Genomic DNA, 13,958 nt, shown 5'->3' with positions numbered 1-13,958 from the left:
CCAAGCAATCCATAGAACCTCCTAAAGAGGCAGGCCTCGGCAGCTCTGCACTCTGCTCTCAGGGATCGGCCCCTGGTACCATTTCTAAAGGAGTGAAGCATCATTATCACCATATATTACAGCCTTGCAGCAAAATTGTTGTAGCACCCTTTCCCAAAAGGGTGCTAAACACTTATCACAGCAAAATTCTCTGTGTGTGACTGTAGCTTCCTAGCAAATAATTGAACATTATGTAGGAAATACACTTAGAAATAAATGGGAAGTTCAGGAATTGAAGGCAATAGCAGCTTTAGTTCAGGATATTTAGGTTCAAACCATAAAAGTACAAGCTATGGATAAGAAGACCATGATTGTGAGCAAAATTCACAAATGTCTTATAAATATAAAGGGCCCGTTGATACTCTACCTCCCTAACACATCCACCTTCCTCATGTAAGAGTGGAAATAAAAAATTATCTGACAGTTACCTTTCCAGCCACCTATTTTCTCCTTGCACAGAGGAGCTATGTGTGAACCATTGCCTCCCACCTCCCTACCTCCTCTCTCACCACTTACAGAATTTAGGCATTTTTTGTCACACTCACATGTGAGTCTTTTACCCCAAGCTTCTGAGTTCTGATAGCACTTCTCTTCTCTATCCCCTTTCTATTTGTCTAAAACCACCGAAGTCAAGACCAAGATGTCTACGACTGATGGTAGTTAACATGTTAAGAAAAAAGAAAATTTCTTTTAGAAATAACTTGTGCTTTTTCTGGTTACCAGAAGATAGAAGTAAATATGATGTTATACATCTTCCCAAAGAAAATGACAGTTACCGTTTTGGAAAATCATTGGTTTTAAAAAAAATTTTTTTAAATGTTTATTTATTTTTGAGACAGAGAGAGAGAGACACACAGCATGAGCAGGGGAGGGTTAGAGAGAGGGAGACACAGAATCTGAAGCAGGCTCCAGGCTCTGAGATGTCAGCACTGATCCCGACAAGGGGCTCGAACCCACAGACTGTGAGATCATGACCTGAGCCAAAGTTCGATGTTTAATCGACTGAGACACCCAGATGCCCCAGGTGTTGATTCCAATTAGAAATGACAAAGAACCTGAGGACTTATCCCCTAGCCCCTTGGACATGTGCAGAAGATGCCTGCAGAGAACCAGGAAATTTCCCATCTCTGCCCTCATTCTCTATTTATTAATCTACTCTTTTCAAAGCATCAGCTTTCAACATGGAAAACTTTTTTCCTAGATTCAATGATTATTCTTCAGTTTTGTTTAATTACAAATGTCATATTAAAAATAGGGGTGCCTGGGTGGCTCAGTCAGTTAAGCATCCAACTTCAGTTCAGGTCATGATCTCATGGTTTGTGAGTTCAAGCCCCGCATCAGGCTCTGCACTGACAACTCAGAGCGTGGTGCCTGCTTCAGATTCTGTGTTTCCCTCTCTTTCTGCTCCTCCCCCACTCATGCTTTGTCTCTCTGTCTCTCAAAAATAAATAACCATTAAAAAAAACTTTAAATAGAATATGCTTTCAGTTCAGTTCTAGGTTCACTTAGCAGCTGAGACAGTATGGGGAACTTCACCCCATTCTTCTCTAGGGAGGTGTGGTCTAAATTTTAAAAACACAATTTGTGCTGCCTGTTTATTATTGCTCATTCTTTGATAATTTGTTATACATTCCTTTGCCATTTTAACTAGCCAGAGCAAAAACCATTTAAGGTTGGACTAGGTAAGCAACTCAGAAGATTATAGTGTAAAGAAGTGAAACTGAGGGGCGCCTGGATAGCTCAGTCAGTTAAGCTGTCAACTCTTTATTTCAGCTCAGGTCATGATCTCATGGTTCATGAGTTTGAGCCCCACATTGGGCTCTGTGCTCACAGCACGGAACCTGCTTCAGATCCTCTGTCTCCCTCTTTCTTCTCCTCCCCCACCCAAAATAAATAAACGTTAAAAAAAAAAAAGAACTGAAATCGAAACTACCACAGCCCCTACAGTTCACAGATTAAATTCCTCATCAACTCCCTCATCTTTCTTGCTTGCAGTCTCTAAATAAATGTATGCTTCTGTAGGGGCCACACCCTCAAACTTCAGCCTTCTTCATAAACCCCTCTGTCCTTCTGCCCCACAGGTACCTGTTTAGAATAATAAATTGGGGGTTCAAAAAAAAAAAGGTAGAAGAGGACAGGATCCGAATGGCCAGCTAACTGGCAGCAGGATTAGAATGGTAAATTCTACAGACTTGAATCTATAAGTTGAATATCCACCTTTCTGAATACTTAATGACAACAGAGGAAGCAAGTCATTGGAGGGGAGTTTAGGTAGAAGTAAACAGAGTTGCGATCAAGAGAGGCCAAGATGTTTAATGGATTATTGACGCAGACATAGAAGTTACCTGGAATGACGGACGACATAAGTGAGGGTGAAAGAGATAATTCAGCTGGACGCCAAAGTCTTCAATGAGTGAAAGGGATTTTTCAGGAGAGCGATCGGTTACAGGGAAAAGGAGTAGTAGAGCAGGAGATAATCAGTGATATCAGCCCCAAAATAGCAGAGATAACTGAGGTCTAAAAGACTTCATTCAGACATCATCTTTTCCAAAAAGCCTACCTGGACTCTTCTCCCATCAATTGTTATTAGATCAATACTGGAGTATTTCTATGGCACTCTGCAAATTTCTATGGTATCACATATAAGTGTATCTATTAGTTTACATGTCTTTTAGACTATGAGCTTTCCTGGTGCCTTATGGCACAGAAGGGGCCAACTATAAATTTGTTAAACTGAACTCTTCTGTAATATTCAATTGCCTCCATCCAGGGTGATTTATTTGGATTATTTTCTCATCATCCTAGACTATTCCAAATGTTCAAACAAAGCAGAATTAATAGAGATGTTGGATTTAGCATTATAGGCTGCTTATCACTGTATATGTTAAAAAGAAAGCATGAATGTTGAAGTCAGATAGCCTTAAGCGAGTTCAAATTCTGACTTTACAATTTATTACTTTGAACTTCTACTCCTTATTTTGTACAATTGAAGGCAATAAATATTCACAAAGACGTTGTAGAAGTTAAAAGTAATATGCACTGAGGTGCCTGGGTGGCTCAGTCAGTTAAGCATCTGACTCTTGGTTTCAGCTTAGGTCATTATCTCGCAGTTCATTGGTTCAAGCCCCGTGTCGAATCCCATGGATTCTCTCTCTCCCTCTGTCTCTGCCTCTCACCTGCATGCTTTCTCTCTCTCTCTCTCAAAATAAAATAAACATTAAAAAAGTGATATGCACAGTAATATGTATACAATTGCCTAACAAGATGCATATTAGAATTCTCTGTCTGTCTCTCTCACACACACACCTTCTTTCTCTCTCACATACATACACATGCACACACTCTTCTCCCACCCTTGAATTTGGGCATGATAATATGACTAGCTTTGGCCAGTCACATATGAATAGAAATGTCATGAGTCAATTGTAGCAGAAGCATTTGAAAGACTCCATGTCTGCTCTTCTCCACATTGACTACAGAGGCATGTAACTGGATGGAGACGCACATTAAAGGTGCCTAAAATGTTGAGCCACGGCCAGAGAGAAGATAGCTGCCCTGGGCTTACAGTGAACTTTACACAGGTGAGAAACTTTTGGTATGTTTGCCCACTTGCATTTTTATGATGTTTGTTCTGTGTTACTACTTCAGGACAAATACCAGAGGACAGCTATCAGAAGCATCTGCTGTTGATGGACATGGTGTTAACTGTATCTCTAAATATACTCTTATTTTTTCAAACCCTCCAGAGATGCTAATAGAAACAGAAAAAAAAAAAAACCAGATATGAGACACACAGCTAAGGCAGTGTTGAGAGGAAAATTTATATAACATTAAAAATGAATATGTTGGGGCGCCTGGGTGGCGCAGTCGGTTAAGCGTCCGACTTCAGCCAGGTCACGATCTCGCGGTCCGTGAGTTCGAGCCCTGCGTTGGGCTCTGGGCTGATGGCTCAGAGCCTGGAGCCTGTTTCCGATTCTGTGTCTCCCTCTCTCTCTGCCCCTCCCCCGTTCATGCTCTGTCTCTCTCTGTCCCAAAAATAAATTAAAAACGTTGAAAAAAAAATTTTAAAAAAATGAATATGTTAGGTAAGAGGAAAAGTCTTAAATCGAAAATCTAAGCTCCCAATTCAAGAACACAGAAAAGAAAAAAAGTAAAATAAACTGAAAGCAAAAGAAGGAAGAAAATAATAACCTAAGAACAGAAATTGATAAAATTGAAAGCAGAAAAACAACACGGAAAAAAACTCAATGAAACAAAGGTCTAGTTCTTTGAAAAACATCAGTAAAACTGGCAGACTTCTAACAATACAGATAAGAGAGAGAAAAAGAGAAGATATAAACTACCAACATTAGGAATGAAAGAAGAGATATTACTATAGACCCTGAACACATAAAAGGATAATAAGAAAGTACTAGGAACAACTCTGCACGCATAAATTTGACAGCTTATACAAAAGAAACCACTTCCCCAAAAGACACAAACTAGCACAAGCCATTCCATACAAAAAGGTAATTTGAATACCCCATTACTATCAAGAAAGGTAAAGTCATAATTTTAAAACTCTCTAAAAAGAAATCTTCAGGCCAAGATACTTTAACTGGATAATTCTACCAAATATTTAGAGAAGGATTAATGTCAGTTCTACATAACCTCTTCCTTTCTATCTGGAAAGGGAATTTGTCTTAATGCATTCTATGAAGCTAATATTACCCTAATACCACAACCAGATAAAGATAATGCAAAAAAGGAAACTACAAACAAATATGTCTTTGAATATACACACAGAAATCCTTAACAAATATTAACAAACAATTCAGCAATATGTAAAAAGAATTATCACCATAACCAAGTGAGGATTATTCCAGTGATACCAAGCAAATTCAGTATTCAAAAATCAATGTAGCCCATCACAAGCAAAAGATGAAAAATCACATTGTCATACCAAACAGTGTAAAAAAAACATCTGACCAATTCAACATTCATTTATAATTTTAAAAACATTCTCAGAAAAATAGAAATAGAATAAAACTATCCCAACTTGATAAAGAGAAGCTACAGAAAAATCCTACAGCTAACATTATATTTACTGGTGAAAGTCTGAATGCTTTGTCCCTAAGGTTGGGAACAAGGCAAGGATGTCTGCTCTCATCGTCACTTATTCAACATTAGAAGTTATAAACCAATATAAAAAGGCAATAAAAGTCATGTATGTCAGGAAGGAATCAATGAAATTGTGCATGTATAATTTCTTTAAAAAGTAAAATATATAGGTGTAAACCTAACAAGATAAGATATTTACAGGACTTGTATGCTGAAAACTACACAACACTGATGAAAATAATCAAAAAGATCTAAACAAACAGAAAGACATGCCGTATTCATGGTGGAAAGTCTCAACACAGCAAAGATGTCAATTCTTTCTAAATTGATATACAGATTTAACACAAATCCTGTCAAATTTCCAGGAACTCTTTTCTCTTTTTATAGATATCAACAATATTATTCTAAAATTTACATGGGAAAGCAAAGGAATTAGAATAGCTCAAACAATTTTGGATGGATCTACCCAATTTCAGCTCAAACAATGGATCTACCCAATTTCAAGACTTATTAGATACTATAGAAAGCAACACTATGTAGTATTAAAAAAAAAGCCTATGTGATATTGGCATTGTGGTAGACACACAGATCAGTAAAACAGAACCCAGAAGCCAGAAATAAATCCATGCAAATATGCCCATCTGATGTTTTACAAAGATACAAAGTGATTTCATGAAGAAAAGAGAGCTTTTTCAAGTATCTGGTGTTGGAGCAAGCAATTGGACAGCCACAAACAAACAAACACAAGTAACCATGACTTAAGTCTCACACCTTATACAAAAATTCATTCAAAATGGATCATAGACTTAAATGCAAAACATGAAACTATAAAATATATTTTTAAAAAGCAGAGGAGATAATCTTTAAGAGCTAGGGCTAGGCAAAAAGAGCCCTTAAACTTGACACTAAATCAAAATCCATAAAAGGAAAAGTTGATAAGCTGATAAGTTGGGTTTGACCAAAATGTAAAATTTTTACTTTGTAAGACTCTATTAAGAGGATGAAAAGTCAAGATAGGGACAAAGAGAAAATATTTGCAAACTACATATCCAAAAAGACTATTCTCCAGAATATATAAAGTACTAGCAAATCTCAACATTAAAACCATAAACAGTCCTGTTAGAAAATAGGCAAAAGGCATAAAGAGGCATTCAATCAAAAAAGGATATAAAGATGGCAAAAAAAAAAAAAAAAAAAAGCACATGGAAAGATTTTCAACAAAATTAGCTATTGGAAAAATAGAACCACAATGGGATATAAAATCTCATAGATTTACCTATCAGAATGTCTAAAGTTAAAATAGTAACAACACTAAATACCGGTAAGGATGTGAAGAAGATGCATCACTCATACATTGCTGGTGGGAAGGTAAAATGATGAAGCCACTCGGAAAACAGTTTAGCAGTTTCTTTAAAAAGGAAACATGCAACTACTATGGGGCTCAGCAGTTACACTCCTAGGTATTATCCTAGCGAAATGAAGAGACGTTCACACAAAGGCCTGTACACAAATGTTTACAGTAACTGTATTTAAAGTAGCTAAAAATTGGAAACCCAGATGTCTTTCAGAGTAAACTGTTAAACAAATGGTAATCTATCAACACTGTGGAAGACTACTCCGCAATTAAAAAAAAAATCTACCAATACACACAACATGCATGAATCTCCAGAGAATTATGTCGAATGCAAAAAAAAAAAAAAAAAAAGCTAATCCCCAAATCCCCAAAGGTTATATGCTACATGATTCTTCCACTTTTATAATGTTTTTGAAATGATAAAAAACTACAGAAATGGAGAACAGATTAGGGTTTGCCAGGGGTTTAAGGAAGGGGTGGAGAGGATGGAAGTAGGTATGACTAAGCAAAAGCAGCATGAGGGATCCTTGTGGGGATAGGAATGTTCTGTATCTTAACTGTGTAAGGCAATATCCTGGTTGAACTTTAATGTGAACATCGATTTGAATTTCATACAATGCCCATGGAATTCCAGATATAGTCATAAGAAACCCATAATTGGCTAGGTAGATATGCAAAATATAGTTCCATCTTGACCTCAGGTGCCATGTGATTACACAACTGCTAATGGAAATGTTCCCTATCCTAACTATGAATGTCAATATTCTGGTTGTGATATGTACTAGTTTCTTTAAGATGTTACCATTGGAGGAAACTGGGTTAAGGGTACATGGAATCTTTCTGCACTATTTTATACAAATTCAAGTAAATCTACTGCTATCTCAAAATAAAAATTTTTTTAAGAAAAAATAAAAGCATCTGCATACAAATCATCATTATGTGTTTTCCAAGAACACATGCAGAAAATAGACACTGAGGAAATCAGAGGGACTGCTTGCTGGTAGGGAATGTGAGGAGAATGGGAGTGAGCAATGGGAATAAAGGACATATTTTGCTAATAGCAGAAAAAGCTTAAATTTTTTTTTAATGCTCTCGGTTCACATTTGTCTGACCAGCCAGTGATGGATTGTAGCACAGAGTCCATTACTCCTTACTGAATGCATCCAAAGTCATAGATCAGGGGTCGCACACAAAAAATCCTTCTATAATATGAGGTTTATAGGATGTCCATGGAGCTCCATATATAGCCACTGGCCTCATGTAATTGGCTCAGGAAGGTAGGCAAAATATGGTTCCCTTTTGATTGCAGGTGTTAAGTATTTACACAACAGCAGATGAAATTCAAATCAAGGCGTCACTATAACAGCAGTTAAGTTTGCATTTCAAAATCCTATCTTGGGGGCAGCTAAGCTAAATGGCTCATTGTAATTATTCGGATAATTCATTTGTACAGGCATAGTACCATTAAATAACAAAATAGGTTCAGTTTACAAACTAATCTTATTCTTATGTCTTAGTTCTCTTAAATTTTCTGTGAAGGCTTGATGTTTAAAGACCGAAGGGGAGAATTTCCTGCTAAGGGTTTTTAGTAGATATTTTATTTTATTTTATTTTATTTTATTTTATTTTATTTTATTTATTAGATGTTTTACATAAGAATTTACTGGACAAATTCCTTGGAAGTTTACAATCTAGAATTCTAGAAAGATTTTTATGTATACTAACCCTTTTCTGAGTGTATGAGGAAGCAGAAAGTTCCACAAACTCAGGCCCATCTGATGTTTAAGAGTGTATTCAATTAATTCAAGCTTCTATTCACAACTGTTATGTGCCAAAAACTGCATTAGACACTGATGAAAAATGTAAGTCACATACAACCTCTAGCCTCAAAGAGCTCAAAATCTAGTAGAGGAGACAAGGAAGTAGAAAATGATAATTCAGCATGGAAAGGAATAAATAAAGGTATGAGCAAAATCTCATTTAAGGGAGCAGAGTATGCATTGTAGCGTGTTCTGGGAGGCCAAGTAGGAATGACATCCAAACTGTTCTTGAGAAAGGATTAGGTGTTTGAGTGACAGAGAGAAAAAGGAAGTGCATTCAAGACAGGTATACGCCAGGCTTGAAGACTTGAGAGGAAACCGCATCCTTCTCACTTAAAATTCTAAATCAGAGTTCTACTTACGGTTCTCTCAGATTGCACTGCAACTGTCTCAGCAAGCTAAGGAGTCAAGGTATCCGTGGGGACTGGCCATCCTCCCCTGCTTGTGTCACCTGTGTCATCCTTCTGTTTCTCCAGCTGCTCTTTCATTCTCTTCCCTCTCCTGACCAACTTCCTCCCAAGTCTGCCCTACCTGACAAATCTGTGACCATAATGATCCCATGCCCCAACGTACCCTGAACTTTCAGGTCAGGCATCCACCACAGCTTTTGTGTCCCCCTTCAAGTCCCTGAGACAGAATATCTAATCAGCCTAGCTGATTAGTTTTTAGACATGTCTACTGAACATTGTAAAAGTGTCACATGGTGTGCAGTTAACCCCGCATCTCACATGGACAAAGGAAACAGTCTCCCTTGTGATTCCTCTTTCAATGTCAGGTGCCTGGTTGAATATTCTGGTTTCATGTTTCTGAACTGAGGGGTTCCAGAATTTAGGTATTCTGCAACATTGGCTGCATATTACAACCACTTCTAAGACATATTTTAAAATTCTGATGCCAAGAACCCATCCCCAGAAATTCCAATATAATTGATTGGGTGAGGCTTCCCAGGTGATTTTATTGTGCACACACATCAAAAACCATGAAGACTTCTCCCAGGATCGTGTCTGGGGAGTGGTTAATATTCTGCCATCTTCGGAAATGGGAGAGAAAGCGAACCTTGCAGAGGTACCCATTCTACTCCCAGTTTGCTCAGCAGCTGGAGATTGGAAGACAGTCTGCAACAATGTTCAAGGCCTGAGCAGGAAAGCTTCCTTCTAGGACTCAATGATACCATCTCTGCTTCTTTCTTGAAGGCATAATGGCTGCCCTCAGACCTCTGGTGAAGCCCAAGATCATTAAAAAGAAGATAAAGAAGTTCATCTGGCACCAGTCAGACCAGTATGTCAAAATTAAGTGCAACTGGCAGAAACACAGAGGCATTGATGATAGGATGCGCAGAAGATTCAAGGGCCAGATCCTGATGCCCAACATGGGTTATGGGAGCAACAAGAAAACAAAACACATGCTGCCCAGTGGCTCTCAGAAGTTTCTAGTCCACAAGTCAAGGAGCTTGAGGTGCTGCTGATGTGCAATGAATCTTACTGTGAAGAGATTGCTTACAATGTCTCCTCCAAGAACTGTAAAGCCTTAGTGGAACGAGAAGCTCAGCTGGCTATCAGAGTCGCGAATCCCAATGCCAGGCTGCACAGCAAAGAAAATGAATAGACAGACAGCTTATGTGCACATCACATTTGTGTTAATAAAACCATAAAACTACAAAAAACAAACAAACAAAAAACCATGAAGACTTGCTCTTAGTGCACTGTTGGGAGAATTGATGAGTGGCTTCCTGAGCCTATGACTAATGGCATCCTTCCAGCTTTTGTCATCAGCATCAGCTACTTGCACAGATGCTCTCTGACAACACTCAGCTAATCCTCCATATTTTAGGCCTATGTTGCCAAAAACAGACGGTATTGGCTCAAAGGAAGGAAGTAGCTTATTCCCACATACCTGTATCTCTCCCTTCAGAATTGCAGAATTCCAGAATGAGAATATACATAATAGGGAATGAGCTCATGGAGAAAGTAAGACGGTGTATAATAAGCTACATTCTCACTGGAATCCCTGGATTCTATGAACGGGTGGTGACACTGGTATATCATGTATGCAGTGATCCTGATGCAGCTGACTTTAACAAATAGTACCCTTCTTCTACAACACCGCACCTCCAAGTGTATTCCCCTTTTTTTTGTTCAGAGTCAGTTCCTCCAATGTTCAGTGAGGGGACATCTCCTATCTCGCTTTGTCCCAGCCCCTAAAATGGTCATAACATTAAAGATACAGGTAGTTAAAAAAAAAAAACACAGATACAGGTAGTCATTTCTCCATCTAAATCATCTGCCTGTTTGGGATATACTATAAGGGTATGTTTCTTGGGGTACATCCCTCAGGAGTTTAGAAAAACAGTTCCTTCTTCAATAGCTGGTGCAGTGACTCAGTCCTGCCCGGCCTATTCCTTGACCAGCAGTCACAAGGTTAATTTTCTGTCCCAAAGATTCATGTCTCCTGAATCATCCAAAAACAACACTGCAGAATGAGCCCAATGTCATCAGTGATGTAGCCCAAGGCTTTCTGGCCTATGCCAGCAGTTAGATATTTACTCTGGGCTTGGACTTCCAAGGTTATAATAGGAAAATAAGGCAAAGCAGTGTACACAGTTCTGGGAATGTACGTGTTTAGCACCCATATACTGGAGCTCACAGACCCACAGAAAGACACTGACTTATATTGGAAATACCAACACAGAGACACATGTGCAAAGTAATTCCAGACAGACCGTGGTCACCAGCGCTTGGCTAACATGTGAGGTCACACGCACATGTAACTTGCACGTCATTCCCCTTCTGATATCTATGACTCATTATCAATACCTGCAGATATTTACATCCAAGGAGAATATGGCGAGCAGCTAAAACTACCTACTTCCCCTCCTTTCTCATCTCCTTAGATATCACCCTATACCTCCAGGGATATGATGACTTTGCCAGTGAAAAAGGAAGTGTACTTCCTTAAGGAGATGAGCTAGCCAATCTCACTGCTCTTCTCCGTACCTAGTGGAAGAGGGGGAGCCCAAATGTAAACCCACACAGTGAAGGCAGGAAGCAAGGCTTAGACATTCTGATGACGAGAGTTTTTTCTCAAATTCTCATCCCTGCCACTACAGAAACAGCGGTCACCACGGAGGGCTGAGAACACTAGTTCAACACACCTGTCTCCCTTTCACCCTTCTCCTCATATTGCTCTGTTTGCCAAAGGTCATTTCATCCAACCCACTGCTTCCGAGAACTGGCGACTGCTACAGTACTTACAGGCAAGCTGCCCTATCCTCTCCTTTCACCCCTCTCCAAGGTCTCCCAGAGATCAAGGAAGTTTACCTGAGCAGGCATCAGTCACATGTCTATGCCTGCAGGCTAGAGCTGGGACACAGCCAAAGTAATTCCAGGAATTGGACTTGGACAATATCCTAAGATAACCTCTCTTTTTCTCCAGAGCCTGGGTGAATTGTGTAGTTTGGGACAGGCTGCCTGAAGTTAGGACCCACTCTGTGTCTCCTACTTTCCACCTTCTACAACTGGTTGCCTACAGTTTACCTGAGGTCCAGGCTGGAGTGGAGAGAATCAGTTCTCAGAATTCAGCACGACTCTTCACAGGTGGCCCGACCAGTGCTGAGTGTAAGAAATTATGATTCAGGTCTCAAATTGTGATGATTCAGGTCTCAAAGTTTTCAATGTTAGAGCTCCTTTTGTTCTCTCAGATTTTCCAATCATAGTCATCTATTTCATAAAGAATTTTGAGTTCTACTCTGTGCCAGAAACTGGAGATAGAAAGGAGAATATAGCACAGAACTTGACCTCCAGGATCTCAAAGTATAATGTAATGTGCATCTCTGAGCTCGTATTCTAATAAGTGGAGTGAGGTGGGTGGGGAATGGGCTAAATGGGCAATGGGTATTAAGGAGGGGACTTGTGTTGAACACTGTGAGTTGTATGTTAAGTGATGAATCACTAAATTCTACTCCTGAAACAATATTACACTATATGTTAACTAACTAGAATTTAAACAAAAATTTGAAGAAAAAAAAAGAGGAGAAGCATCTTATAACAAAGCGATCCCTCTCTTTTTGCTATGGTGTATTTGTTGTTGTTTGTTTTTGTTTCACTGATTTATTTCACAGAGAGAAGAAAGCAAACAAGTGGGTCAATTTTGCCATCTTGAGCTGAAAGTCTCCAATAGCAAAGATTCTAATGGAGATTTAAAGGACAGTATCTCAAAGAAAGAGAGCACTCTGGAATGGATTACTTTAGTACTTGCTTGGCCCTGTTCCCAGTGTAATAGAGTCCCCTTAAATTATCCCAAGACCTGAAGGACATGCTAATCCAGAAGCTGATGATCTGGAAGAAGAGGAATATGGGTAGTCACCATCCTGACTTGTCAAGAACTGAGAGGTTTCCGAGCTTAAAAGACTTTCAGTGCTAAAATGGAAAGTTCTAGGCAAACCAGGGTAAGTTGGTCTCACCCAAAGTGGTGGGATGAAGAAAGTGGGCAGAAATGCCATAGGTCTCATCTTGATTATTTCCTTAAGTTCTCTGAAAATGTGTCCAGGTCTGGGAAGCAGAAATTTATAGGTAAAGTGAGTACAAGCCAGATGGACGAAGCTCCTAGTTTGTTGGGGGGGGGGGGGGGGGCAGTGCGGGATGCAGAGGGAGGAGGACGGTATCAGCAACCATTTGCCAATAGAACCAGAGCTCCAAGACTTAACCAGGGAAAGTATCTGGCGTCCAATCTTTGCAGATACCACAAAGCAGAAGAGAGGATTAAGAGTGAGAGGGCAGGACTTGGATAAAGACAGTGCCAGGCTGGCAAAAGAGAAGTCAGCAACCATTGTTTCATGTGAGTGAAGTGGTTGATATGGCAAGCAAGTGAAGACAGGTCGATTAAATTGACCTCTGATACAAGGACATTATTTAGGCTATAAAACCAGGAAGAACAGCCCACCTCCTGTCCTGGCAATGTAGTCATGACATGTGCCATTGGGCAGATCCTGTTGACTTTTCCTATAGAAGCAGACTCTGTCACAAAGGGTACCTGGAAAGGTTAAGAGGATGTGCTAAGAAGCCCTGTCAAGTGGCCTTAAGAGACTCATAAACCACTCTTCCTCCTTTCCATCCCTTCAGAAAACCCAGCAGGCAATGCTTACTCATTCTCCTGTACTTAACTGAGCTACCAGGTTAGATATTAGTCCTGAATTCCTGGAGCAGACGTTGGCCACAAAGATTAAACCATAATTTTAAATTGTGAGGGGCAGCACAGTACAATGAGAAGGGGATGGCTTTTGCAAGTCAAGACACCTAGACATTGATTTAGTCTGGCCACTTACTACCTCTGTCAAATTAACTTGTAACATTGGTTTAATAGTAGGTATTACATAAGGGGTTTTGTGAGACAGAGACATAACCATATGAAAATGCCAAGCACATGCCAATACATGAGAAAGGGAACCTCCCTTCTTCCCACACAGAGTGACCCAGCTCCCTGTGTGTGTATGTGTGTGTGTGTATGAATGCATGTGTGATTGTGTATATGTGTGGCTGTGTGACTGTGTATGCGACTGTGTGTGTGTATGTGACTGTGTGTATGACTATGTGTGGTGCTGTGTGTGTGTGTGTGTGTGTGTTCATGTGACCCTCTGGCTTAGAATCGTA

General features: G+C 39.5%; 1 protein-coding gene, 1 non-coding gene and 1 pseudogene across 11 annotated transcripts in view; 2 read left to right on the top strand and 1 right to left on the bottom strand.

The window, feature by feature from the left end:
* The window catches only part of KEL (Kell metallo-endopeptidase (Kell blood group)), a 258,323-nt gene that overhangs the window by 122,922 nt on the left and 121,443 nt on the right, over positions 1-13,958 (bottom strand). Inside the window, exon 2 of one of the 10 annotated variants that reach the window (XM_053217958.1) lies at positions 11,847-11,921. The exons of 6 other annotated variants lie outside the window; for them this stretch is intronic. The gene's annotated coding sequence lies outside the window, so the exon portion shown is untranslated. Of the gene's footprint in view, positions 1-8,675; positions 8,832-8,886; positions 8,905-11,846; positions 11,922-13,958 lie in introns of those variants that run through there. 3 more of the 10 variants (XM_053217959.1, XM_053217955.1, XM_053217964.1) reach the window with 3 other exon arrangements.
* LOC113604274 (small nucleolar RNA SNORA7) lies at positions 9,300-9,439 on the top strand. Its single transcript, XR_003426149.1, has one exon. It is a non-coding gene; the product is annotated as a small nucleolar RNA SNORA7 (small nucleolar RNA).
* LOC106986542 (60S ribosomal protein L32-like) lies at positions 9,438-10,022 on the top strand (annotated as a pseudogene).

The sequence above is a fragment of the Acinonyx jubatus genome, chromosome A2 (genome assembly GCF_027475565.1).
Source record: "Acinonyx jubatus isolate Ajub_Pintada_27869175 chromosome A2, VMU_Ajub_asm_v1.0, whole genome shotgun sequence".
NCBI classification, from domain to species: Eukaryota; Metazoa; Chordata; class Mammalia; order Carnivora; family Felidae; genus Acinonyx; species Acinonyx jubatus.
This window is presented reverse-complemented; position numbering and strand designations above follow the sequence as displayed.